This window comes from Leptopilina boulardi, unplaced genomic scaffold (genome assembly GCF_019393585.1).
Source record: "Leptopilina boulardi isolate dan_hultmark-lab unplaced genomic scaffold, ZJU_Lbou_2.1 LbouV2_372, whole genome shotgun sequence".
In the NCBI taxonomy this organism is placed as follows: domain Eukaryota; kingdom Metazoa; phylum Arthropoda; class Insecta; order Hymenoptera; family Figitidae; genus Leptopilina; species Leptopilina boulardi.
The window spans coordinates 3,125,509-3,150,672 of NW_026137943.1; the positions used below are offsets into that span (position 1 = coordinate 3,125,509).

The following is a 25,164-nucleotide window of genomic DNA, read 5'->3' on the forward strand; positions in this document are numbered from 1 at the left end:
AATTAATTTTTAATGTATACGTCGAAAGTGATTAAAATGGATACTAATGAATTAATTAATTTCATTGAATAAAACAATTTTTTAAAAAAGTGGAATAATTTCAAGTATTTCCTATATATATATATATATATGAAATAATAATAGATTGTTCTTTCCCATTTGGATAATAAAATTTGCCAAATAAGTGAAATTCAATGCACACGAGTTTCATTATATATGAGAATTAAATTAATGCAGCGTGGATAATACGGGCAAATTTTAATTTAATTGTTTAATAATTAATTTAATAATTTTTTATATTTATCAATATCTTTTTATTATTATTATTATTATTGGCAATTATTGTTATTATTATTGTAACAAATGCAGAATAATATCTAATAACTTTTCAATAAAACTAAAAGCACAGATACAAATCTATAAATCTCCTGAGTATATATAGTTTTCTGATATATATATATTTTTTGCCACGTTTTTTTTTTTTTTTATTATTGTATTCTTGGAAAAAAAAGTAATACAATGAGACTATGTTTCTTTTTTTTCACCTACAACAATTGTCGAAAAACGTGAGATTCTGAAGAAAAGATAATAAGTAAATTTACTACTTTTTTTTAAGTATAAAAAATGTCCCCTTATTTTAAAATCAATATACACACATAGCTTTTGTTCAATATATATATATATATATACAATTTCTTTCTTTATATTATAATACAATAATAATTGCCAAAAAACGTGAGATTTAGAAAAAAATAGAAGCAAATAAATTTACTGCGCTTTTTAAGATAAAACTATATATGTCCCTTATTTTAAAATCAATACAGATTATACGTGAGTAGAAAAAAGAAGGAGTGCCTTTTGTCTCCTCAGTTTTTTTTCTCTCTCTCGTGTAAGAAAAAAAAACTTGTGTCTCGACCTACAGGCATGTTCTTGTTTACTGACCCTCTTTTCTTTTATAAACTTTTTTTTTCATGGTCTTTTTTCTCGTTTTTGTTATTAGTATATATATATATAAATTCCTTTATTTTCTACGATTATATCTTATTTTTTGTATAAAAAATGTTGTACCAATTTTCAACCTGAGAGGGTGGTGTGGTTTTTTTTTTAATTTGCGCAGAATGTACCCTCAATGATGGTAAATTGAAATTATTCCCAAGACAAACAACTATAAATAATTAAAATTTACCCTCTTTTTAATGAAATGTAATTCAATGATTCAATATATATATATGCGAGGAGCAAGAGAAAAAGTTTGAAATTCTACATCAAGGAAAGATAAACGAACAGCAAAAAACGTTCTTCGATTAATGTGTTCAGATAATAAAAAACTAAAGGCGTTTATATATTTATAAGACTGCAACTTCTAATTAAATCTTTATTTGCGACCTCTTTAATGAGAGAGACACCATAAAAATGTTTCAATGTTTATTAAAAAAAAAAAAAAAAAAAACAAGATATAACTCAAAAAAAATGTATAATGCATGAAAAAAAATATTTATTTGGAACAGCTATTTTTTCTAGAATAGTAGCGAAAAATTTTTCTGTTTTAGTGAAACATATATCGCTGTTATAGTGAAACTTATCGCTGTTTCAGGTAAAGAATTTTTTTCGTGTGAAAAATAAATTTAAATCATTTTTTTAATGAATTTATTTTTATGTTTCAGGTGAGTTCAATTGATTATTTACATCTATTATACGATTCGAGTATGACAAGTAAGTTCTTTTAAAAATTAAAAAAAAATTAATTTTTTTAACAGCAGATTAACTATTTATAATATCAAATCTCTCGTTGAGAAAAATAGATAACTTATATGTATTTGCTGTGTAAATTGTTTCCAATCAGTACGGTCATAATGTTAAATATACGCCAGCAATAAATTTCTCAATCAGTGTATATATATATATATATTACATTAGAGGTTTTGCATTGAGGAGCATATCAATGAATGTGTCTGGCACGCGAATCTTCCTATATAAAGATTTGACGTTCCGCACAATCCAAATCAGTCTTGTTCGAAATATGCGTATTTAGATATCACAAAATATTTTCTATTCAAGTATATATATTCCAAGTGACCTGCTTCTTGAAACTCGATAGAAAATTATATATCTTTACAAAAACATATATTTTGAACGTGTGCAAAACTCATTTGAACTTGTCCGAATTTGTACAGGACTTGTATGGAAATCAGAAAAAACTAGTTTAAACTTGTACAAGACTTACTTGAACTTGTCCAAAACATGTTTGAACGTGTGCAAAACTAATACATATGAACTTTATTTAAACTTGTACAAGATTGGTCTGTATGTGGGCAAAACTAGTTTGAATTTGTACAATACGTGTTTGAATTTGTCCAAAACTTGTTTGAAATTGTTCAAAAACTATAACTCATTTGAACTGATCCAAAGTTGTACAAGAAATGTTTAGATGTATGCAAAACAACTTTATTGAATTTGTCAGAACTTGTACAAGATTTGTTTCATATTAGCCAAAATCTGTTTGGAACTAACTCATTTGAACTTGTTAGAACTTGTACCACAATTTGTTTGTAAATGAGTAAAGCTAACTAGTTTGAAATGGTCCAAACTTGTACAAAAATATTTCGGACGTATTCAAAACTAATAAAAAAAAAACTTGTTCAAAACCTGTTTGGATGTACAAAACTAACTCATTTAAACTTGTTCGAACTAGTACAAAAGTTATTTGTAAGTGAGTAATGCTAACTAGCTTAGTTTCTAAACATGTACAAAATTGTTTCGAACGTGTTCAAAACTAATAAAACCTTGTGCAAAACCTGTTTGGACGTACAAAACTAACTCATTTGAACTTGTTTCGAATTTGTACAAAACCTGTTTCATTTTAGCCAAAACTTGTTTAAAAATAACTTTTATTTGAACTTGTTCGAAAGTTGTTTCTGTGTGAAGCTAACTAGTTTGAACTCGTCCAAGCTTGAACAAAAACTGTTTCGGACTTGTTCATAACTAATAAAAACTTGTGCAAAATCTGTTTGGACGTATGCATAACTTGTTGAACTTGTAAATACTTGTTCAAAACGTTTTTTAACTTGTTCAAAACTTGTTAGGACACAGGGAAACCTAGTTTGAACGTATGTATAGTTACTTTGAACGTGTTCAAACTTGTACAAAACTTGTTTAAACATGTTTAAAACCTATACTTATACTTGTATATTAGAAAACATGTTTAAATATAAAATTATTGATTCAACAAAATTTGTGACAGAATCTTAGGAAATTTGCAATAAAATTTTGTCTGTTCTTTTTTTTTTTTGTTAAACAAATTTTATATATTTTGTGAGTATAAAATTTGTTAATATTTTTATAATTGGTTTTGCGTGCATAATGTAAATATATAAATAAAATCTTATACGATTCTTTTATGATTATTACATGGTTGAACAATTTTCATGAATTACGAGAATTTGGAGCATAGTAGAGTTGGAGTTTATTTATGAGGTGAACAGTAACTAGAACGATTCGTACTTGCTTGAGTTATGACAGGCATTATCCAAGGTGTCGCAATGTGGCTCTTGTTCTCAAGCTCATACCCATCTGGTATAACATTGGGAGTTACATGAAATATACGAACAGTATATTGCACTTTCTATGATCATATATATATATATATATATATATATATATGAACTTGGTGCTCTATAGGAAATATATATTGTGCACATACAAAACCGCAAATCTACTTCCTCAATGTGCTCGCCTTTATCCGTATAAATTTTCCTATAAATCAAAGTTTTTTTTTCTCTTTTAAATTATATCGAAAATTTTATTTTAATATCTATTTTTTGTAGATTCAATTATTTAACTTTAAATTTGTTTGTAAGTGAGCAAATCTAGTTTGAACATTATATCTAAACTGAAACATAACTATTTTGGACTTGTTCAAAAACTAAATTGGAACTTGTACAAAACTTGTTTGAACGTGTACAAAACTTGTTTGTAATTATTCAAACTTGTACAAGACTTGTTTGAACTTGTGCAAAATTTATTTGGAAAGGTGTTCAATCTAATTAGTTTCTATTTGTCTAAACTTGTTTTAAAACTGTTTTGTACGTGTTCGAACTTGTACAAAACTTGTTTGAACGTGTGCAAAACTAGTTTGAACTTGTTCAAAACTGTCTTGAACGTGTACAAAACTTGTTTGTAATTATTCAAACTTGTACAAGACTTGTTTGAACTTGTACAAAATTTATTTGGAAGGGGTTGTTTCTACTTGTTTAAACTTGTTCGAAAATGTTTTGTACGTGTTCAAAACTAATTGGAACTTAAACAAAACTTGTTTGAACGTGTCTAATACTAAGTTATTTTAACTTTTCAAACTTGTCCGAACTTCTATAAAAAAACTTATTTGTAAGTGAGCAAAACTAGTTCGAACTTGTCCAAACTTAAACATATAACTATTTTGGACTTGTTCAAAACTAAATGGAACTTGAACAAAACTTGTTTGAACGTGTTTATAACTTATTTGGAACTTTTTTCAAACTTGTTCAAAACTTGTTTGAAAGTGTACCCAAACCAATAAGTTTCAACTTGTCTAAACTATTTCGGACGTGTTCTGAACTAATTGGAACTTAAACAAAATTTATTTGAACTTTTTTTTTCATGAAAATTTTAAATTATTCACGAAAACATCATTCACACGAGAATGTATATATATATATACTGCCGCAGAGAAAGACGCAATCACTGTATGGGTATAGTCGTCACGCTTGCTATAATTCTTGTGCGCATTTTCTACCTTTATGCTTTATAAAAGCGCTTTTTTTCTCATGGCGCAAATGCCAACAATCATGTTCTTATTCTGTTTTTTTTTTTAATATTTTTAACGTTATTTAAAAATTTTTTCTTTTATTTTCAAATAGACGTTAAATATATGTACATGTATAATTAGTTATTATTTAAAGGCTATTTAGTTTAATTAAACTAAAATAAAATACTAAAATTTCTATAAAAAAATGACTAAAAATTAGTAATTCTCTAATTTAAATTAATGAATGACTTCTCACCTAATTCAAAAAAAAAAAACATCGAACTCTTAACTTTTAGGGAATAATCATAAAAATGAATCATAACCAAAACTCAATTTCGTAAAAGCCACAGAACATAATAATAATAACGAAAAAAAAAAAATTTGTGATTAATTATTCCGAAGGCTGATATAAACTTGTTCTGAATAAAAGATAAGGTATAATTTTGTTTTTTTTTTTTTCTTACTCTCATGTGCGACTTTTTGTTTTTTTTTTCAAACTTTTTTCCTGTTCTGAGTGCTTCTTGGTGTTTTCAAGTTTTCTTCCTTTTGACGGATAATTCAAGGGTGAATTTTTCCCCTTGAGAATTGTGTATATATATATATATTTCGATCCCCAATTTTTTCCCGCTTGGGGAATTTAGTAACTCGATAAACCAGCAGAGAGCGCGATTGAAGTTACGGTGCAGCGTTTCATCTTGAAAAGCGAACACACTACAGTTAACGTTGCTCAGTACACTTTCAGACGGTGAAGCGGGCGCGAGTTCAGTGTGTTTTGTTTTGTTTTTGATTCAAAATAAGAAAAAGGAAAAAAAAATAAATTTCTCTTTTCAATATTTTGTTAGTGTGTTAAAATTCAAGTGAATTAGTGAAATATTAGTGTTTTTCTTTTTTTTTAAAAAAAAAAGTGATTTTGTTCCTCTGTGGATTATAAATTTTTTTTTTGCCTTTTTCAAAAAATATTCCTCAAAGGGTTTGTATTTTTAATATTTATTAAAAAAAAAAAATTATTTACTCTCAAGAGTCCTGTGAACCAAAAAGTGACAAATTTTCAATTTGGGTTAATAATAATAATAATTCAAAATATTAGGGCAAAATTTTTTTTTTTGCTAGAAAAAAAAAATTTGCAAATTGAAATTAACTGAGAAAGACCCAAATTTTGACTATTTGGAAAAGAGACCTTAGATTATTATTAATACGAAAGGTGTTTGAAAAAAAAAAATTTCTTTTGGTAACTATAAAAGATACACCATATGATAATTGAATCTTAAAGAGATTTCTCAACCTTTACTTAAAACATCGAACTCTGCACCATGATTATCGTAATTGGTTCGCTTGCTCAAGCTTTACGACCCACTCTCCTACATTTAACTTTTCTTTCATTTTTTTTTTGTCATTCTACATTAAGATAATTATATCAATTCACTTTTAGATGCATTCTTCAATCACTTTCCCTCTCTCTCTCTTGATTTTAATTAAATATATAGACTGGTTTGAAGTATAGTTAAAAAAAAGAATAAATTTTTTACGATCGAAAAAAAAAATTCTTCACCGAGATATAAATCAAGAAGACAATCTCATTGGCACTGGGTTGTCAAGCTTTTTTGAAAGGTTGTCAATATCGATAGTTAGTCTCTTGGACGTTGCGGGTGATAACGTTCAATGCCCGTGAAACGTTGACAAATTAGTTTCCCCGACAAAATGATATCGAATATTTATTACGCAAAAAAAAAAAAAAAATAATAAAAAAGTGAATTTAAAATTTTTTAAATGAATTTTTAAACAATTTTAAATGTAAAATTACTTTTTGTATTTTTTAATTAATTTAATGATTCGAGTTTCTCTCTATATAACCAAAGTTGAAGTGAAATATACTGAAATTACTTTTCCACTCGCGAGATTTGAAAAGTTGTTTAGATAGTGATTGGTTTGCTAAGAATGTTTCGCAGTTGAGTTTCCTTTATAGAATAAGTGATCTGTGTATATATGTGTGCGAGAAAATATATTGTGAACAAGCGAAACGATGATTTTCACTTTTATTTCAAAATTTCCTACATATATATATATATGTATTTCCGTTTCACATAGTCGTTGAAATTCGATCATTTCCATTCAAAAATTTAAATTGTCAATGTGACATTGGACTTTTACATATATTGTGTTTGTTACAATGGAAATCCCACGGGCATGCATGCCATGCCACCACTAGCATAATCTTTTAATCTCACGTGCCACTGTCGACCTTGCTCTCTTGAGGAGAAAGAAAAAAAAAAAGAAAGAAAGAAAGAAAGAAAAAAAATACTTCTTAAACAGAGCAAGCATTTTTTAATTACTATTTATTCTGCGAATTTTGCTTTTAGACAAATAAAATTAATTACACTATATACTTATTTTGAGTATCTATTTCATTATGCTTAATTATACAGTAGAAAAACAAAAGGAAGTTAACCGTATCCTTATTAGCTTCCTGAATATTATTTCAACGTGCTTAAAACTAATTTGAATTTTTTCCAAACATGTTCAAATTTGTTACAAAACTCATTTAAACTTGTTCAAAATACAAAACTTTGAATCTATCCAATACTTGTTTGAAAGTGTGCAGAATTAACTCATTTGAACTTGTCCGAATTTGTACAATACTTGTTTGAAAGTGTACAAAACTAATTCATTTAAACATGTCCGAATTTGTACATAACTTGTTTGAAGGTGTGCCAAACTAACTCATTTCAACTTGTCTGAATTTGTCCTAAACTTGTTTGAACTTGTCCAAGATTTGTTTGAAATTGTACAAAACTAACTCATTTGAATTTGTCCGAATTTGTACAATACTTGTTTGAACTTGTCCAAGACTTATTTGAAAGTGTTCAAAACTAACTCAATTGAACTTATCCGAATTTGTTAAAAAAAAACTTGTTTGGAACTTGTTCGAAAATTGATTGAATCTGTGCAAAACTAACTAATTTAAACTTGTCCGAATTGGTACAAAACTTGTTTGAATTTGTCCAAGACTTGTTTGAAAGTGTTCAAAACTAACTCAATTGAACTTATCCGAATTTGTAAAAAAAAAAAACTTGTTTGGAACTTGTTCGAAAGTTGTTTGAATCTGTGCAAAACTAACTAATTTAAACTTGTCCGAATTGGTACAAAACTTGTTTGAATTTGTCCAAAGGCTGAAAGTGTGAATAACTAACTTAATTTGAACTTGTCCGAATTTGTACAAAACTTGCTTGAAATTGTCCGAAATTTGTTTGCAAATGAACAATAATCTAATTAGTTCGTACTAGTCTAAACTTGTACAAATTTGTTTTAAATTTATTCAAAACTAATTAAAACTTGAGCAAAACATGTTTGAACGTATGTATAACTAATTTTGTTGAACTTGTTCAAAACTTGTTTGAAATTGTCCAAAACTTGTACAGAATTGTTTGTAACGTGTTCGAAACCTATTGGAACTTGTACACAACAAAACTTGTACAATTCTTGTTTATAATAATAATAATTTTTGTGTAAATTATTTTTTTTTTGAAATTATTATTTAAATAGATTGCATTATAAAAATCAGAATCTAAAATTCAGTTTACAAAAATTGCTGAAAAATTGAGCTTGAGAAATTGAAAGGATATATATTTATATATATTGTTGGGAAAAAAGACGTTTACATTAAAATAATGACTCGTAAGGTATTATTGAAATAGGAGATATAAAATAAAGAGGGATATAAAGTAACTATGATATTGTGGCCCTAAGCACGATTTGTACTTTTCCTTCTTGGTAAAGTCGTAATCACGTAATCACACCCCATAATTTTACACGGACAAATCATTGCGGAGTTTCCTAATCTTTTTGTTTTTTTTTTTGTTAGAAACTTGGTACTTTTTTTTTTCGTTTCTGCCGGTGTAATAGAAGTTCAACTATCATCATAATCGATCAGCATTTCTGACGTAAAAACAGAATAGTATAATTTTCTCTCGTATATTAGCGCAATCATGTCGATTTTTGCATATATTTTTTTTTTCCTTTTTTATACATAAACCTGGCAGTGGTGCCAGAAATGAATAGCTGCAATGCATATATATATATATATATATATATATACGCGATTGTGACCCTTGACCTGCACACTGGTTCCTTTTGACCTCTTACCAAAATGGAAAAATGCAAATTGAATTATTCTGTTTGCAAAAAAAATATATTTTAATTTATTAACAAATTTTTTGGTTTAAATAAAATTAGTTTTTTATCTTCTTCATTTTTTAAATAATAAATTTTTTATTATTTTTTATTTTTTTTAATACAAAATTAATTAATATTTTTACTTTTAAAATATATTATTTTAATATATATGACGTACTCTGAGGAATGAGATCTAGCAAAAAATTATATAAGTTATGTTTAATGATAGTTTTATGTTAATTAAAAGTTTTTAATTTTAATTTTTGTAAAATTAAAATAAATTTTTATTAAATTTTTTGGATTTATAATTAAGACTCAAAATATTAATGGTTTTGGATTGAGAGTTGATATTCTTTTTTTCTAATTTCACTCCAACACTGTCATAAACATAACCTAGAATATTTTGTTTTTTAGGCCTCTTTATTTTAAGAGATTCACATATATCAAAAATAATAATTATTCTACCAATAAAATATATATTATTATTATTATTATTATTATTATTATTATTATTATTATTATTATTATTTACTATAATAATAGTAATAATAATAGTAATAGTTAAAACTTAAAAAGAATCTACACTAGACAAAAATTTATTTCATTTAAATAATCAGTTACTTCTCTCTCAATCTGAATTAGTAAAAAAGTTTAGTAATTTGAATTAGTGACTCACTTTTTGCTTCGCAATTAGTAAAATTTTTTCTAATTATTAGTAACTTTTACTAACAATTTGTAAAATTTAATTAATTCTAAAGCAAAGAGTGAGTCACTAATTAAAATTAGTAAACATTTTTACTAATTCAAATTTAGAGAGTTGATAATTCTCAAATAAATATTTGCTTGAACCAAATAATTTTTATTTGAGTCAAATTAAATGATATTTGTTTTAAATACAGAAATCATTGATTTGAATGAAAATTATTTGGTTCAAGTAAATATTTATTTGATAATAGTCAAATAACCGTTTCTTTAAATCAAATAAATTTTTTTTCATTGTAAAATAATAAATGAAACATTAATTTCTGAATAATTTTTAATTAATAATAATAATAATAATAATAATAATAATATTAATAATAATAATAATTCTGGTATCAAATTGAATTCATTCTAAAGTATATATATCTAAATAGATTTTCTTTTGAAAAAAACGTTCATTTAGGAATAATGAAGACAGAATAATTAACTGAAAGCATTAAAGTGAAAATTGATTGCTATTTTCTTTAACAGCGAATTTAAAAAGAAAAAAAAAATACAAGTTTAAAGCAGGTTTATTTTATACTTTCGTTAAACAAAACGTTATTCGGTTACTATTTAAAAAAAAAAAATTGCTTTTCTTTTTAAATTTCGAGAAAATATTATTTATACGTGGTAAAAATTTAAAACATTTTTAACAATTCTACGTAAAAAACGAGATATTTATGTTGAAATTTTTAACTTTTAACCTAATTCCATATATATACTTTTTGAATTCATATTTATTTATTATTATTATTATAATTATTATTATTATTATTATTTATTTATTTATTATTTTATTTCTTATTTAATTATTTATCAATTTTTTTTAAATTTTATACTGCTTCTCTTTATTCGATTCTCATTTTCATCATCATATTTTCTTATAATATTATTTACATTTGCAGAAGAAATACAAATACCATTACTATATTCATATAATCTGCTTGTGCATCAAATATCTCTTTTTTTCATTTTCTTTTTTTTCATTTTTTTTTTCTTTTTTCTTTTTACAGTCTCTCATTTTTTTTCTTCTTTTATTTCGACGTTATACACTCTCTCTATATATTATATAGATTCAGTAGAAGAAAATTTGATTCTGTTCAAGTACATATATCTAATAATATATAAAGAAATTGATTTTAAATTTCGTTTATAAGGGAAGAAAGAAGCCTGTGTCTGAAATTTTAAACGTACGCACACACATGGGTCTGAGATTAAACTTGGATTTTTTTTCTTATTGATTTAAAAAAAAAAAAAAAAAAATTGCCAGTCACATGGTAAGAATTTCAATGGTATCGAAAATCAATTTTTTTTTTACTCTGTAGGATTTTCTTACACGATTTCTTAATTAATCATCTGCGCCTTGAGCAGATGGCATTGACTTCTATTTCCTTAAAGAAGGAGGGGAAAATTTTTGTTTCCTTTTTGAGATGTCAGGCGTTGCTTTTTTTTACTCATTTAAAAATATATAGTAAAATTTTTTCTATTTTTTTTAATAAATAGTATATTAATAGTAATATTTAATAAGTGAATTTTTTATTTTTTTGGCCACAAAAAAATTTGTAATAAATATTAAAAACAAATTTGATTGTATAAAAAACAAATTTATTTTGTAAATTAATTTCTTTTTACAAAATCGCAATTTGTCGAATTTTTTCATTTGGAAAAAAATATTGATATGCTCTACATTGTTGAACTAGATTTTTTGATGAATACATTTGACAATAGTTGTAAGAGGCGACCTATTGAATTCGGAACGTTTATCACCCCTTTTTTTTCTCTTTAGAATTTTATTTTAATACTCTCAGCATTCATGTATAGCTTTTTTTTCATACTTTTAACATATATATATATATGGGTCTGTTGGGTCAGGATTCTAAGACCAGTTTTGATCCGTAATCACTTTGACATGGCAGATGCATTATTCACTCTCTGTCTTTTTTTTTTTATTCTCTCGGTTCGTCTTTTCAATCTTTTTTTTTTCTCTCAAATGACTATACATTGTTATACATTTTTCACTTTTTTTTTTCTTCTTTTTTTTTAGAAAACTATTTTATGAAAATTCTGTTTCTAGAGACAAAATTAATTTATATTTTTACCATTCTTTTTCTAAAAAATTAGAACTAAAAAAATATAATATATTTCTCTCTAAATTAAAGTAGAAAATTTAACTAAATTGAAAATATCAAATTGATACCAAAATTCGTATTAATTTTTTATTTGATCCACACGGACAAAAAGCTAACTGATGTTTGCTATCAGATCAATCAAAATTAGTAACTACAGCTAAATTTTTTGCTATGACAACGAAAAAGTTTGCTGTGATAAATATCAGTCTCAATTTTTAAAAATTTAGTGTCACAACAAACTTTTTTGATCCCACAAGTAAATTTGTTCGCTGTCCCTATATTAGTAAAATAATTGTGACAGCAAAAAATTCGCTACCACAGCAAATTTTTTTGATCCCACAAGTAAATTTGTTCGCTGTGTCCCTATATTAGTAAAATAATTGTGACAGCAAAAAATTCGCTACTACAGCAAATTTTATGCGTGCACATTTTAGATATCAATTCGCTGCAATTTGAATACTTTTAAGTTAACAGTAATTATAATACACGCATAGAAATTGTTTGCTGTGGCAGCGAACTATTTATACAATCGCAAATATTAATCAATATATATAGGGAGAGCGAACAAATTTGTTTGTGGGGTCAAAAAAAAAAGTTTGCTGTGACTAAATTTAAAAAAAATTAAAACTGATATTGTTTATCACAGCAAAAACTGTTTCGTTGTCATATAGAAAAAAAAATTTAGCTATGTGATTACTAATTTTGATTAGATGCGATAGTAATTATTTTTATATTATATTTATTTAAGAAAAATAAAATTTTTATTTAAATCAAATAAAAATTAACTTGATTTGGCTATATATTATTATTCATTGAAATTTTTCTTTAATTGCTCAACGCACGTAATCTAAATATTATAGTGACACGTGACCCCCATTGAAAATTTTTGTTGATCGTGATGAATGTGCTACTTCTACCCTTGAGATATATAGAGTAAGAGAGAGAGAGAGAGAGAAATGTAGAGATACGCATTTAGTATGGAAGCCGCTATACAAATTGTACTGAAGTCTGGACCAGTGTAGAATAAACACTGGGGTGCTCATCACAACACAGGAGCCCTATAAGAGTGTGCAGATGTTTCATTGAGTATGGTTTTGAATTATATATATATATATATATATATATATATATATATATATATATATAAAACCCATATATGTGGATTTTGTCTATATATGTATATTATACATATATATTTCCCTTATATGTAGATATATAGGTACTTTCTCCCCAGTCGCTTTTCTATGGATTCTCTTCATTTCTGCGGTTACATATTAGGGCGAACTTAAAAAGTTTATTTTACTGAATGGCGAGACGAAAAGTCTTTCAACCAGCAAATATAGATGACTTTTAAATTATATTCACCTGTTATATATATAACGTCAATCGTTGATATGGTCCATTTATCATCACAAGAAAATACATATACATGATGTGTGTGTGTGTTATGAATTTTAATTTGGCTTTAATCTTTTTCCTTTTCTTTTGACTTTAATCTTTTAATGAATCCTAATATAATTTTATAATAAAAAGGAATTTAAAATTTTAAAAAGAATGGTTTTATATTTTTTTTTATACACTGAAAGAAACGATTGATTGCGATTACCATTTCGTTAGTAAGAGTATTTTTCCTCATTTATATTAGTTACTGTTACCATTTAATTAGTCAGCCTAAACATTTAGTTAGTAAGGTAACTAATTAAATAGTTATTTCAACAAACTAATTAGTTAAACTAATTAATAAAATAGTTATGCCTACCTATAAAAATAGTAACCACAACTAATAAATTAGCAGCACCAAAAATGGTCACCTCAAAAGTGGTAACCCCACTCTCTAAATCTGAATTAGTAAAAATGTTTACTAATTTAAATTAGAGACTCACTTTTTGCTTTAGAATTAGTTAAATTTTACTAATTGTTAGTAAAAATTACTAATAATTAGTAAAATTTTACTAATTGTTAGTAAAAGTTACTAATAATTAGTAAAATTTTACTAATTGTTAGTAAAAGTTACTAATAATTAGTAAAATTTTACTAATTGTTAGTAAAAGTTACTAATAATTAGTAAACTTTTTTTACTAATTGTTAGTAAAAGTTACTAATAATTAGTAAACTTTTTTTACTAATTCAGATTTAGAGAGCAACAAATCTTTTCTCTCAGTGTATTTTTATAATAACTCTCTAAATCTGAATTAGTAAAAAGGCGAGCTACTAATTAAAATTAGTAGTAGTAAAAATTAAATTAGAAATAAGTAAGAATTTTCACTAATTTTTAGTCACTTTTTTTACTAAAACTTTAGTAAAAATATTCAAAACTACTAATTCGAATATATTTTAGTAAAAATTCCTATACTAATGTGAATTAGTAGCTCACTTTTTACTAATTCTAATTTAGAGTGTAAAATTACTACAGCAGTGAAAAATGAAAAAAAAAATACATTAAACATTTAATAAATCATTAATTTATTTTCGGATATGTAATAAATTTTTGAAATAAAGTTCAAAAGTTAAAAAAGTATTAAACAAATTTTCCGTCCAGAACTTGAAACTCATATATATGAAAATCATATTGAAATGATAAAAAAAAAAAGTCAAATTAAAATAAAATTACGACCCACGACATATGTTTTTCTTTTTTTATTTTAATACCAGTTTCGGATCAAATGTCAACAATATACTGAAGATTGTCCCTTTATATTCGTAATCAAGTCAAATTGTCTCTATATCTAAGACCATTTCATTTTCATGTGTGTTCCTTTTTTTTTTTTATTGCGTCACATATGGGAATCAATACGTGTGTCGTACATATATATATATATATACTCACATGTGCGAGGAATGTTACTTGACACACCCCTCATATATACTTGGGTCGGTTAGGTTTTCGGTTCATCCACTGATTAACTGCCGCACGCGTCCAAAATCCCCCTTTCAAAATATACATATATATATGTAGTACAGTAGAGGAAATTAGTGTATGCGGAAATAAAAAGAAGAGAAGGAGGCTTATCATCTTCTTTATAGAACATTCTATTGTATACATAATAATGAAGTGTATTTTATTTTTTTATATACACAATAAAAACTAGATGAAAATTCCAATTCTTTTTTTTTTTTGTATAAGAATGAGCAGGTATAATTTTTATTTCTTTACTCTTTAAATTTGAATTAGTAAAAATGTTTACTAATTTGAATTAGTGACTCACTTTTTGCTTCTGAATTAGTAAAATTTTACTAATTATTAGTAACTTTTACTAACAATTAGTAAAATTTAACTAATTCTAAAGCAAAAAGTGAGTCACTAATTTAAATAATTAAACATTTTTACTAATTCAGTTTTAGAAAGTAGAAGTAAAAATTTTTAACTAATTTGAATTAGTGACTCACTTTTTGCTTTCGAATTAGTAAAAAATTTAGCTAAGTAGTAGTAAACAAAATTAGTTTTTGTTTTAGTAAAATTTGACTAATTCAAAAGCAAAAATAGAGTCACTAATTCAAATTAGTTAAAATTCTTACTAATTCAGAATTAGAGAGAATTCTTTTTACCGATTTCTACATTAAAAAAAGTTAACTAATATTTAGTTACCTTAGTTAAATCCAATAGATTTTTTGCTTCAGCAATTAGAAAAACAAAAAAATTTTAGCAAAAAAGTAACTAATTTAACTGAAACTAAAAAAAATGGTCAAAACTAATTGAGTTAGTTACAAAAATATTTTAGTTACTTAAAAAAATATTAGTTCATACTTGAAAAAAACTAATATTAATTAATTTAGCTAGTTCAGTTACTTTTTAACTAAAAGATTAGTAGAAATGTTACTATTCAAATTAGTAACTGAATTTTATCAAATTAATTCCATTTACTCTCTAAATCTGAATTAGTAAAAAAATTTTACCAATTATTAGTAACTTTTACTAACAATTAGTAAAATTTTACTAATTATTAGTAACTATTACTAACAATTAGTAAAATTTAACTAATTCTAAAGTAAAAAGTGAGTCACTAATTTAAATTAGTAAACATTTTTACTAATTCAGATTTAGAGAGTAAATAATTCAAATTTAGAAAGTATATTTGTTTCAAAGAAACTGTTTATTTATTTATTTATTTATTTATATAAAAAAAAATTGAAACATTTTTTTGAAACAAATAAAAATGTTGTCGTTATAAAAAAGTAATTGAATTTTCCAAAGCAAATGTAATGAAAATAAAGGCTCATAAAGATTTTCATTTCATTTCGCAATGAAAATAATAAAAAAAAATGAAATAATAAGGCTCGTATAAGGAAAGTAATTTATCTAGATAATTTTTACACTCCCTTGCGGATAATTAAAGAGAATAATAATATATATTTAGGATATCCTCTTTAATTTTCTAAAGCGCAGACTCGTGTTTTATATTATCGCGAATTTTTTTTATTTTTTTTTTGTGCACACGCGAGTTATATATTAAAGAGAGAGTGTGTACACGTCGAATCGTTTCACTGCGAACAGGATTTTAATTCACAGAGTCAGGACCACCGACCACGTCGCGAGGGGTCAAAAAGTCAAAGGGACCAACGAAAGAAATACGTGAATTTCTGGTTTATAGTGCAAAAAAAAAAAAAAAAAGAAAACGAAATTCCTTTTCAAACGTTTTGTAATATTGATTTTCTCATTCAACTTATTATATATCAATCCTGCGAGAAAGGTCCGGATATATTTTATATCTATCACGTTTATTCTCAATATATACGTGATAAATTTATAAATTTTTTTTTGCAAGTTTTAATCTTAAAGTTTTACGTGCTCGAAGTTCATAAATGCGATTAATAAATGGGTTCTGAAGTTTTTTTTTTTTTTTTTTTTTGAATTAGAAACTAAAATTTTATCATCTAAACTTTGGTTTTTTCTTTGTCTTCGCCAAGTGGCCCATTGAAATTCTAAAGGCAAGGAAGAAAAACTTTTTGAAAAACTTTGGAATTGAGGGGGTGAATAAAAAAAAAGGAAGGAAGGAAGGGTGTGAAAACTAGGGTATGATTGAGTTTCAGTTTAGTGTAAAAAAAGGAATAAATCTTAGATATAGATACAAGAAAACCTTTTAAATTTCTTGATTTTATTTTGAATTTATTTTTTTATACCAAAAAAAAATTCTAAATCTACTTTGTATTTAAGAATATTTCCTCTTAAAATTAGAATTTTTTTTTCTAAATTTTTTCTTAAAACGGAATATACACCTAGAGAAAAGATTTCTTTGGATTTGAAGAAAACCAATTTTTGTTTTCTTTTATTAAAAATAAAATTTTCTTTAAAATAAAGCACGCAGTTTCAAAGAAAATTTTTTTGACTCAAAGAAATTCTAACATTGAATATTAAGGGTCAAAGAAACATTTATTTGAATTAAATAAAAAATTTCTTTGAAATGAAGATAATTTTTTTTTTTGAATCAAAGATAATTTGTTAAAAACAAACAAATTTTCTTTGTATTAATGAAAAATTTGTTAAAGAAATTGATTTCTTTGAATCAAATAAATCTTTTTTTTTTTGAGTGTTAATCGAAAAACTAAAATATTTCGTTCCTTTGAAAAAAGAAAATTACTTTTTAAAAAAAAATATATTCCCGATAAAATACTATGCAGCGAAAATCCAATGATATTTTATTTGAAATCCTATTTTTCTAAAGTAGTTTCGTTTATATATCGGATGTTCAGTGGAAAATGTTCAAATCACACTTTATCGTGATCCCCGCGAGGGAGAAAGAAACGTTTTATCTTGATGGAAGCACTTGTTTCTAAAATGAAATTAGAGCTAACGACATCGACGTTTCTTTTTTCGAAATAAAATCGCTTTAAAATATAGAAGGTTATACTGTAAAAATCGTAGAAAATAATTTACCCTTTTGAATAAAAGAAATTTTTGTTCAATATTATTGAAAACAAAATAAAAAACGGCGAATGAAAAACGCTTTTGAAATTCTTCTTTTCTTTTTTACGATTAATAATTTTCAAAAAAAAAAAAACAAAATCAAAAAAAAATAGGGGATTTTAAAGCAAGAAAAATGTTAAACAAACAACGTGAATTCTCAAGAAAAGGTGATGTGAAAATGATTTTTTTTTTGTATTCGCTAAAAGAGCAACTCCTAAGGCGATACCGTTGTCTCACGATTAGCGTTAAAAAGAAAGGCGCGAGCAAAAGAGGCGATATATATAAGAGACGAGAGAGAAAAAAATAGAGATATAACAATATACTTGAATATAAAGAAGAGGGAAAAGAAGAAGAAGAAGAATCTATTTGAGCATAAACGAGCGCTTCCTTTATTCTCGCAATTACCATTTTCCCCGTGATTTTCTTCATTTTATCATCAGAAAATGAAAATTAACATTGTAAGAGGCTCTCGTGAAAATTTCATAAATTTAAATTGAAAAAAAGATGAAAATAAAATTTAATAAAAAAAATAAATAAAATTTAATATTAAAAATAAATAAAATTTAATATTAAAAATAAATAAATAAATTTTTTACAGTACTGTAATTTAAATTCTGTTAAAAAAACTACTAAACTATCAAATATAACAAAAACTTCTGATTTTGTATTTTCAAATTTTCCCGCGTGTCATATATAGTTCGACTAACGACTCATAGGTGGCGAATCGTTCTCTCTCACAATCGAGATACTTTCAACCTTATATATAAGTCAGCCTTCTTACATTATTTTTACATATTTTTTTCAATTAACGTAAAATTTTAATTATTATCTCCAATTTCAATTAAATTATTGTTTATTTATTATATATAAAAAAAATTTATTTATTCATTTATAAAAAATGTTTATTAATTAAATAAAAATAATTGGATTATAAAGAGAATTGAATGAGAAAATATTGGTATATTTATGAAGAGTTAAGTATTTTTTTATAACAAAAGAAATCTAATACTGTATGATAGAAAAAAAATGGATAAAAATGCAGTAGTGGGTAGCTTTTATTAGAATGCTTTTTAGCTGAAAGATTCAGTTCTCGTCTTCGTTGAGAGTCTCTATTTCTCTCTCTTTCTCTCTCTGATTCTACCCCTTCATTTCTCTCTCCCTCTTGAACTGCGTCTTTCTCTCGTCAACCCTCATTCGCAAACGATTCAAGCACACTGTACAAGTACTGATTCTATAGAATTTCCCATGACTATATATATATATATATACAGTATTCACCAAAGGTTGTTCAAGTTCGTCTCTTTTTCTCTCTCAGGTTTACAATCCTGTGGGATCACCAACTGATATTTATTTCGTATTTCAATTTTTATCTCGTTCCATTAAAATTACATTAGAGAGTGGAAAATATATTTAAATAAAGAAAAATGTTTTTTTTTTAAATATAATATTGTTTTAAAAAAATACTCTCATTTTGAGTGGAAAATGCCTTTTCTGATAGCTTTTTGTATTGTCCTCTCAAAACGAGAATATTAACTTAAAAACGTTTTATTCTTATTATTACACAAAAAAAAATATTAAGAATATTTTCTTGGCGCCTAACTAAGAATGTTTTTCATGTAATTTTATTTTTATAAGATAGAATATTTAGAAAGAATTATTAAATTAAATTTTTCTTTTAAGAATATTATTCTTATTTGTAAATATTTTATATTCTATATATTTTACTAAAAATTAGTTAAAATTTAATTTATTTTTAGTTATTTGTCGCTAAGAATTTAGTAAAAAAAAAATATTAAAAAAAACAAATGGTAATATTTTTCTAAATGGTGTAAATTTCTAAGAATTTTTAGTAATTGTTTACTAAAATTTTAGTAGTATTATTAAATTAAATAGTAATATTTTTCTAAATGGTGTGAAAGTTGCAACTCATTTTTCATTCAAATTTTAGTAAAATAGTATTATTAAATTAAATAATACTTATTATTTTACTACAAAATAGTGAACATTTAATTTATGTTTAGTCAATTTTCACTAAAATTTTAGTACAATAGTAGTATTAAATAAAATAGTAATATTTTGTACTAGAAATTAGTGAAAATTTTAACTAACTTTTAGTCATTTAACACTAAAATTTTAGTAAATTAGTACCTATTATTAAATCAAATAGTAACATTTTACTAAAACTTAGTTTTAATTCATTTTTAGTCAATTGTTACTAAAATTTTAGCACTGTAAAAAGAATGGTATTAATTTAATACCGACTTCAGGTGCTAAATTGTCATTTGGTTCTATTTTGATACCTAAAATCGGTTCTGTTTTAGTACTTTCTTTTTACAGTGAGTACTCTCTAAATCTGAATTAGTAAAAATGTTTACTAATTTGAATTAGTGACTCACTTTTTGCTTCTGAATTAGTAAAATTTTACTAATTATTAGTAACTTTTACTAACAATTAATAAAATTTTATTAATTCAGAAGCAAAAAGTGAGTCACTAATTCAAATTAGTAAACATTTTTACTAATTCAGATTTAGAGAGTATATTAGTAATATTTTATAAAATATTAATATTGTGCCGTAAAAAATAGTGGAAATTTCAACTAATTTTTAGTCATGTTGTACTAAAATTTTATTAAAAATAAAAAAAATATAATATTAAATCAAATAGTAATATTTTATACTAAAAATCAGTGGAATTTTCTACTAATCTGAACGAATTCTCATAAACTAATTTAAATTTAGAGAGTAGAAAAAACGTGTAAAAATGGAAAAAATTAATTTTGAAAAAAAATAATTAAAATATTAAAAAATTAATTTTTTTCTTTAGTGCGTGGAAAATATGGGCACCAAGAAAATATTCTCAAATTTAGAGTATTATTTTTTTAACTTGTGGAAATATTCTCCTGCCGTTATAATTAAAATTTTCCTTCAAATTATATATCGTCTCGATATAATTGAAAATCATAGAAAATTAACTCGAAATGATTTATCAGAAAATAGAAGGAGGACAAATGATTTATTTAGCTACTTGTAAATGATTGCATAACATTAGATATTGTGTTTCATTTGCACTCTATATATATATATATATATATATATATATATATATATATATATATATATATATATATATATATATGCAATTTAAAATAGGCGTCATTAGTGCTGGATAATTGAAGGTGAAAAGGATGAATAACGAAAATTAAAATTAATGTCACCTTGGGAAGATCGTTTAATTTCCTGCTACACTATCGTAATCGAATTCCACCTCGTGGCGGGAAATTCAATCTCTCACGACGTGTAACGTTTTAATGACATTTCCACTACTGATATACACACAACAAAAAATTTTTGACGAAAAAAATTTATTTTTTGGCTGAAATTATTATATTATTTATTTTCCTTTTATTTTCTCAATATAATTATAAATTAAGCCTATCAGAATTTAACTACTGGCACTGACAATTTTTGGTAGGGAATAATTAATTAATAATAATTTCTTTTTCGAAAAATATTTCTGAAAATTAATTAAAATTTACATATTTGCAATAAGTATATAAAAATTTTGAATATATAGAGGTACATGTAATTAAATTCACGAGGCATTTAAATCTCTAAAGAATTTTTTTTTTTTTTTTAAATACTCAAGGGATTTTGGAATTTGTTATTTATGATGAAATTTGATTTTGTAGATTGAAAAAATTTTGATAGATAAATTTTTTTTTTCTTCTCTGACGAATATTTCTCTGCATCCCACGTATATTCATTTTCATGAACTGAATAGCATCGAAGCGGCAGCGAACTGCTCGTATTGAGCTTGATATATATATAGAGGTGGGTGGATACTGGAATTATCGTATTCACCTATTCTGTATACTATAACCCTATACGTCGACTCTGAACGAAGAGAGATAGTGATTATTAAATCTGAATGCGTAGAATATATGTATATATATATATATACACATAATCTGCTTAGAAATGCTCTGCCATATTTAAGAACTTTATCTCTCGTTTACCATTCACCAGAAAAAAAAGAAAGAATTCACTTTAAAGAAATTGAAGACAATGGCAGTTAATTTACTTTTCAGAAATAATCCATATTCGTTTCTATACTGACCCGAAAAGCAGAAAATGTAAATTTTAAAAAAATATTTGAGAAATTGTAAAAAATTACAAAAACATTGAATTGGTTAAATTCAATTTAAAATTTTAGTATTTTAGTATCAATTTCTGCTGTATAAAAAAAAAAGTTCCCAGAATTCTCATTCAATTAAATTTTATCTGATTCGAATTTTTAAATGCTAGAAAATCGAATTTCGCGAATTTTAATTTGTTAGAATTTTTATTTGTACGAATTTTTAAGTGATTAAATTTTTACTTTTTAAGACACCGAATTTTCATTTGTCCGAAATTAAAAAATGGCCGAACACACAATCGATTTCGGCGCAATTTTTCAAAATTGACCAATTAGAAATTATTAAAAAAAAAAAATTGTGATTAGTCAATTTTGAAAATACTGCGCCGAAATCGATTGTTTGTTCGGTCATTTTTGTAATTTCGGACAAATGAAAATTTTGCTTCTTAAAAATTCGGACAAATTATATATGTTTCAGTGAATTGGAATTTCATTAAAAATTCGAATCACATAAAATTCGATTGAATGAGAATTGTGTTATATTAAAATTCAAAAAAAATTAAAATTCTCTTAAATTACACGGAGAAAAATAGAAAAAACGAATAAAGTAACTTTTACTATATACTTTAAAAGTAAAACCGGAACTGTTCGCAGTTTCTGGCAATTTTTACTCTAGAAATAGTAAAATTTACTATGTCCGGAATAATTTTTACTATTTTAGGAGTAAATTTTACTATTTCTGGAAAGTAAAAATTGACAGAAATGTTTAGAAACTGTAAACAGTTCCGGTTTTACTTTTAAAGTATATAGTAAAAGTTACTTTATTCATTTTTCCATTTTTATCGGTGTACAATTTTATTAAATTAAAATTATCTTAAATAAAATGTCATGTAAATTAAATGACTAAAATAAAAATTCGGTAATGAATTTTATTAAATAAAAATTCGTATAAAAAGAAATTCTGTCAAATGCTAATTCAAAAAATAAAAATTCGTTATTTTCAAAATTTTCCCGCGCGCGTTGTAATCGAGTTCGCCCGCCGGCTCATAGAGGGCGAATCGTTCTCTCTCACAACTGAGTTACTTGTTTTAACCTAATAAATATCAATCATCCTACTCATAACTTATACTCTCTAAATCTGAATTAGTAAAAACGTTTACTAATTTAAATTAGTGACTTACTTTTTGCTTCTGAATTAGTAAAAGTTTACTAATTATTAGTAACTTTTACTAACAATTAGTAAAATTTAACTAATTCTCAAGCAAAAAGTAAGTCACTAATTTAAATTAGTAAACATTTTTACTAATTCAGATTTAGAGAGTATATTATACATTGAAACTTTCTCTAATATAAATAATTTTTTTTTTTTCGAAAAATGACATCAATTAATTATTATCAAAAATGAAAAATGGAGAGATTTTTTTCAGCTGTAAAAAAAATGTATACTTTGTCGGAAAAGAAGAAAGAGAATAAAAAAGAAATTAGTAATTTGTAGGCGCTTCGGGAGGCATGTAATAAAAAAGATTGAAAAATTGAACTATACACACAGACGAACACACACACAGAAAAGAGAAATATAAAAACGCGAATAAAGAAAAAGTGAGATTTAGTGAAAAGTATGAAGAATGTGGCTGAGTTCAGAAGGGCGTAAAAATATAAATTTGATCTTTTTTTTTTTATGCCGCATTGTGTAGGAGGGTTTTTTATTATATGGATTTGCACTTTGACAGTGACCGTTTGTTGCACGTTTATATTTTCTCGCATGCATTGGGGATTTTGTATAAGGACTTATTCCTGCGTAACCGCGTCACATATATATAGAATAGAGAAGAATTATGTGTGTACACCGCAGAATCCACCCACACTTGCGCTTACATCAACGCACTCGATTCTGTGGCACATACACCCACAATTCATAGCTCTATGCTCTTATTTTTCCATGGTCACGGAATCGATGCGCTGATTGCGAGGGTTTCAACGAAAAAAAATCTCGCTCGACAATAAATCGTATTTGAAAAATTGCGAAAATCAACAGTTGAGAATGTTCAATCATCTGTTTCGTGAAGCACTCAAAAAAAAACCACTCTCTCTCTCTCTTTTTTTCTCTCTATATTGATTGAAATTTAATATTGAATTTAAAAAAAAAAATTTAGCTTACTCTCTGAATTTAAATTACTAAATAATAACTAATTGATTGCAAAAAAAGTCAGTTACTGATTTAAATATTAATACTTTCTACTAATTTTTTAGTTCCAAATAAACAAACTGTTAAATTTACTTTTAGGTTATGTTAAAATAATTAAAATTTCCGATAACTAATTCAATATTAGTTTTGGTTACTTTTTCACTGAAAATTAATTAATTTTTTTTACTAATAATTAGTTACTTTCTACTATTTTTTTTTATTCATAATAGCTAACTGTTAAATTCACATTTAGGTTATGTTAAAATAACTGAATCTGGTTAGTTTTGACTATTTTTTTCAGTTATTTTTCCACTACAAAATTAATTATTAATAATTAGTTACTTTCTATTAATTTCTGAAGCAAATAGTTAGTTACTGATTCAAATAGTAATATTTCTACTAATTTTTTTAGTTCAAAATAAACAAACTGTTTAATTCACTTTTATGTTATGTTAAAATAACTAAAATTTCTGGTAACTAATTCAATTAGTTTTTGATATTTTTTCACTGGAAATTAGTTACTTTTCACTGATAATTAGATACTTTTTACTAATAATTAGTTAATTTTTACTAATAATTAGCTATTTTTTACTAATAATTAGTTATTTTTTACTAATAATTATTTATTGTTTACTAATAATTAGTTTTTTACTAATAATTAGTTTTTTACTAATAATTAGTTTTTTACTAATAATTAGCTATTTTTTACTAATAATTAGCTTTTTTTACTAATAATTAGTTATTTTTTACTAATAATTATTTACTTTTTACTAATAATTAGCTATTTTTACTAATAATTAGATTTTTAATTATAATTAGTTATTTTTCACTAATAATAATTTACTTTTTACTAATAACTAGTTATTTTTTACTAATAATTATTTACTTTTTACTAATAATTAGCTATTTTTTTTACTAATAATTAGCTATTTTTTTTTACTAATAATTAGTTTTTTACTAATAATTTACTTTTTTTTACTAATAATTTTTTACTTTTTACTAATAATTAGCTATTTTTTACTAATAATTAGTTATTTTTCACTAATAATAATTTACTTTTTACTAATAACTAGTTATTTTTTACTAATTGCTGATAAAAAAAAGTTTACTAAGATT

The 25,164-nt window shown here is 24.6% G+C and overlaps 1 protein-coding gene across 10 annotated transcripts in view; it reads left to right on the forward strand.

Annotated features, from left to right (window-relative positions):
• The window catches only part of LOC127287763 (rap guanine nucleotide exchange factor 2-like), a 128,439-nt gene that overhangs the window by 53,618 nt on the left and 49,657 nt on the right, over window positions 1–25,164 (forward strand). For 5 of the 10 annotated variants that reach the window (XM_051314860.1, XM_051314865.1, XM_051314867.1 and 2 more), the window contains exon 1: window positions 5,509–5,753. The exons of 3 other annotated variants lie outside the window; for them this stretch is intronic. The gene's annotated coding sequence lies outside the window, so the exon portion shown is untranslated. Of the gene's footprint in view, window positions 1–5,508; window positions 5,754–25,164 lie in introns of those variants that run through there. 2 more of the 10 variants (XM_051314864.1, XM_051314869.1) reach the window with 1 other exon arrangement.